Below are 5,304 nucleotides of genomic sequence, written 5' to 3' on the forward strand. Positions count from 1 at the left end.
TAATTATTAATTTATTACAAACTCCATATTAATTTCACTAATTTTAAATTACCAATTCGGCAATTCCATACATGATACATATTAGATACTATTAACAAATCATACAAATTTCATATTAATTATTAACAAATCATACTAATTCCAATTCCATATTATATCACCAATTTCATCTTCCATATCAATATTTATATATCATACAAATTACACAAATCATACAAATTAAAATCAACCCAAAATTATACAATCAATTTCAAAATTATATGATTAAAGATTCAAAATTAACCCAAAATCATACAAATTATACAAATCAAAATCAACCCAAAATCATAGAATTAATTCCAAAATTATACAAATACAATCAAATATGTAAAATCTCAACATCAATCCAAAATCATACAATCAATTTCAAAATTATTCAATTAACCCTAAAATTTTAGTCACATTATCACATATTGATCTTAGATAATATCATAATAGGTGATAATAATTTATTTTGATGCTAAAAAATTTTAACTAGTAAACTTTTAAATAGAGATAATGGCTTACAAAGTTAGAAACTCTGTAAAATTGTAAATAGAGATAATGAATTAATGACTAAAATTATAAAATTGTGTACAAATTACAAAGTACCAAGGGTTTGAATTACAAACCGATTTCTGGGTTAAGACTTAAGAGAGAGAGAGAGAGAGAGGTCGAGACTCGGAGTGACCTCGAGGTAGCCTCCGATTTTTGGGTTGAGAGAGAGAGGTCGAGACTCAGAGTGGCCTCGAGGTGGCCGGATGCTTCGAGGTGGCCGGAGTTGGTGAGAAGACAGAGAACAGATCGACACAGAGAACGCCGGTGAGAAGAGAGAGAGAGATGAAGCCAGTCCAGTCCAGGCGTCCAGCAAGCCAAAGAGAAGACGAAGGAGAGAGGAGAGATGGCAGCGCTGCAGATCGAGAGAGGCGTGCGAGTTGCGACTGTGCAGGTGAGGTAAGTTGGTCTGGGTTATTGGGTAAGTGAGCGAAGTTTCGTCGAAATTTCTCTGAAATTAAACAAATTTGGCTGTTAGGGTGTTCGAAATTTCACCCAAAATTTCGGCGAAATTTCGAATATTTCGCCGAAACATTCCGAAATTTTGTCGAATCAGTGTTAAAATTTCGGACCCCTTCAAAATCGAAATTTTCGACGAAATTTGGTCGAAAACTTTGAAATTTAAACCCTTGATAGTAAATAAAAATTGTTCAATTTTATCGTTGTATATTATATATATATAATGAATGAAGGTATGTAATAAATTAAGTAATTCTAATTTGTATTTTCAAATATTAGGATGGGCGTATTTGTCTTGAAAAAGTGTAACAAATGATTTCTCAAGAGTAGGAAAAAGAAAACCCAAGCTTAAAGGATGGATTCATTTCCCCTTTTTTAGGTGCATCATATTCTTAAAAACAAGAAAACCATTTATCATTCATGTATTTACTAAACATGAAAATTGAATTGATTTCTCATTCTCAATGCTTCAAAACTTGAACCACACGGGTCCTATATGCAATGATAAGCTGGTTCACTTAATGAGCTGAGCACTTAGAAGGGTTTAGAAGGTTGAGTGCAACAAAATATTGCCAATGCTCAGCATTAACAACCAGCGTCAACAAGCAGAGAGGAAACTTTAACGTGATAAATTCCTTTGGCAAGACCTATTGCTTTTATAACTCCACTTTTCCAAACATATATATTTATATTACATATATAACCCTTGGTCTAAAGTCTAAACTACCCTTATCATTTTGTAACTCTCACCTTTCTCTTTCTCTCTCCCAAATTAACCAAACCTATATCTCAACAAACCAAGATTGCAAATCTGTGTAGGCCATCGATTTCTCTATTCACTATTCTCTTTCAAACTTGCATGAGTTTTTCTCTATTAAAACTTCTAACAAGTTGGGTCTCTTCTGATGCAGATCATGCGGGTCATCTTCGTGTTGTCGATCTGAGACCACCATATCTGGTCAGAGTTTTTAAAATTTTTATAGGGGGTGCGGCATAATTAACCATGGGATCACGATGGACAAGAAGGATACACGTGGCAGCAAGGGAGTGGCAAAAATATGCGGCTGGACCTAAATTGCAGCAAGTTTTGGGCTATACTATTCTACGAAACAAGAAGAAAATTAAGAAGAAGATGAAGGCTTCTGTAAATGTCTTCTCGGTGTGGCAGCATGTTTGATCCTGATGATAAGGTTGTATGCAATGCATCAAAGTGGGCGTTCCCAATGAATCATGTCAAGAGTGTGAAGTAGAAAAATGATTGGATGATTGGGAATCCAAACTCTATAAAACGAAGCCCCCCAGGATATTATTGGTACCCATCCAATCTTGATCGGTCACCCTACGTGGATGATTTCCACCAACAATCCAACCCATGAAAATGTTTTTGTTGTTTTTAGCCTAATGTTGTACTTTCAAGTGTAATCTAATATGAAATTTACCGCTTTTATCAATTCAAATACTAAAAAATATCAAACAAGTGGAAAGAAAATTAATGGAATTTAAGAAAAATAGAGAAATTCAAGTTTGGATATGAAATTAAAATTATTTAAATATATCTAATATTGGGATCATTTAAATATTTTATTGAGATATTTGCAATAATATAATTTTTAAAAGAATATAATTTATAAATTTAATTTGTATGAATATATACGAAAATATTTAAAAGATATAACTATTAACTTGTACTATTGAATTGAACCACTAAAACAAAACAATAAGCGGAAGTCAATAATTGAAAAAGTAAGTCAATACTAAAAAGACTTACTTATCGACTAAACTATTCTACATGCTGTTTTAAAATTTTTTATCTTAATAACTTTTAATTAAATTGTTTAATTTGATGATCAAATTTAACTTTAAAAAATTTATTGTATTTTTTGTTGGTCAATAAATTGTTGTCCATAAGCTTTGAACTCAACACATAAATAAAGATTATATGTCATTTACTGAACTAAATAGTCATTAATAAATTTATTGTACTTTATAAATTACCAAAGGAAATTTTGTGAAATAACCTCTTTTAATACCAAACTTACTTTTTGACTCTCAGCTCTAAAACTAATCTTTTTTTGACACTTTTTGAACCAAAACACCCTTTTAGTCGCCACATGGTCGCCACTTTGTCAACCAAAAAATTGATTTTAGCAAAAATGTAAAAAAAGTAGAAAATGATGATTATGATGAATTGACTATAGCACCATCTAAAGTGGCTATATATAGCACCATTTGTCAACTATGTGTCGACCATTTGTCGATTATCAAAATTTTAGATCTTGAACAACAATCCCAGGTCGGAATTAAAATCTAGAACAATAAATCCAGATCAAAATTTCAAATCTATAACAACAAACTCATATCATCACATAGAAATCAAGATTTAAAGCCCATATAAATTAACAACCAAAAGTCAGAATACAAAAAGATGGTGCTATAAATGTTATTTGTGTAAATCAAAATTTTATTGATTTACACATTTACAAAAGTCAGAATCTACAACTAAAATCCAAATTTTATTTTATTTGTGTAAATGTTTATGAATATATAACCTAATAACATCATTTTGAAAACCACAAATCGGCAAGCTGAGAAAGATCTGAGCTATCACTTGGGAGCAATTCTATTAGCCGTGGCTAGTTTTCATTGCATCCAGTTTGTCAGCATCTATAATGCAGCTTTTGGTTAATCCCATTGGAACCATTGTTGAGAAAAAAGTTGGTGATGCACCCAATGATATATGACCTGACCATTCCATGACATGAATCCACTTTGAATTCCCTGCAAAAGAGAGACATCATAATATAGAAATTGCCGAAAGTATTTTATCCTCTCAAATACATATGAAACATGAGCTTTTTGCTTGAATGTAGAGACTCACCAAGCCAACTGGGGAGCATCGCACCAGCCGCTGTCATCGCTGGGCAATCTATTAACACTAAATCTGGATGATGCGTGCTGAGAGAGAGAGGAAGAGAAGGTAAGAGTGAAAATCCAATGGCTCTCATAGGATATTCATATAAAGGGTGTTTTGGCCAAAAAAAGGTCAAAAGAGTCAAAAAAGTATATTTGGTATTAAAAAAGATTATTTCATAAAATTTCCTAATTACCAAATGTGTCAAAATTTTTACATCAACATGTCACATATCTTAGTAAAATGACCCTAAGGGTCCGTTTGGATGGAGGTATTTCATGGGAGGGATTTAGATTTGGACTCTCTCCAAATCTAAATATACTTGTTTGGATTTAATTTAAAGTAGTGATTTAGATTTTGCTCAAATTCATGATGGATTTGAAAGGGCCAAATTCATGAATTTCAAATACCATTTGTAACTAGGTATTTGAAATCTCACCACTCCACTCTCTCTCTCTCTCTTTCTCTCTCTCTCATCACCTCCGGCCACCATCATCGCTAACCACCTCTAGCGACTTTTCCAACAACCATCTCCGGCAACTTTTCTATGTGACCATATCCGTTGACTTTTCAGGCCACCGCCTCCGTTGACTTTTTAGGCCACCACCTTCGTTGACTTTTTTGGCCGCCCCCTTCGGCTCCAACGACTACTTTTCCGACCATCACCTCCGTTGACTTTTTCAGCCGCCCCCTTCGGCGGCTTTTTCAACCACCCTCTTTGGCAAATTTTTCGGCCACCCTATTTGGCGACTTAAATTTTGTATTCAAACAATAGAATTTCAAATACATAAATTTGAAATCCAAATCTAAATTAAAAAATTCAAACGCGCCCCAAGTTTGGATTTAGCTTGGAGATGGGCTTCCATAATTTGCATCAACCTTCCCCTTTCTTATTGAGTCTTTGCTGAGGCCAGAGTTCATGTTTAGGGTCCCCGTATAGCTTTTCTTTTTCTCGGGCTCAGGCCGGCCCCGTATACCAAAAGAAAATCACCAAATTGCCCCACGTCAAATACAAAAAAAAAAAAAAAAAAAATCCAACTTGCCCCACGTTGAGAATGTCTCGTAAACCGAACTACCGAAGTCCTTCTTCATGTACCCGTACGGTCACCTTGCTCCCCAGTTCGGGACCCACCCCACTCATATAATCAGCTGCATCACATTCAAGTCCCCTAACCAGCAGTTTCCCACACACGTCAAGACGCGTACTGTCGAATGACGAAATTGCCCCTCTCATATCCCAACCCAATTAATCGTGCTCCGGGTGCAACCGTAACATCCTAAACCTGGTTGCATACAATCTTTCTCCCCTCAACACGTCACTGCTCCTTAGATATTTTCTTCTCTCTCTACAACACGAACGA

The sequence above is a fragment of the Dryas octopetala genome, chromosome 8 (genome assembly GCF_963921425.1).
Source record: "Dryas octopetala chromosome 8, drDryOcto1.1, whole genome shotgun sequence".
Classification (NCBI taxonomy): domain Eukaryota; kingdom Viridiplantae; phylum Streptophyta; class Magnoliopsida; order Rosales; family Rosaceae; genus Dryas; species Dryas octopetala.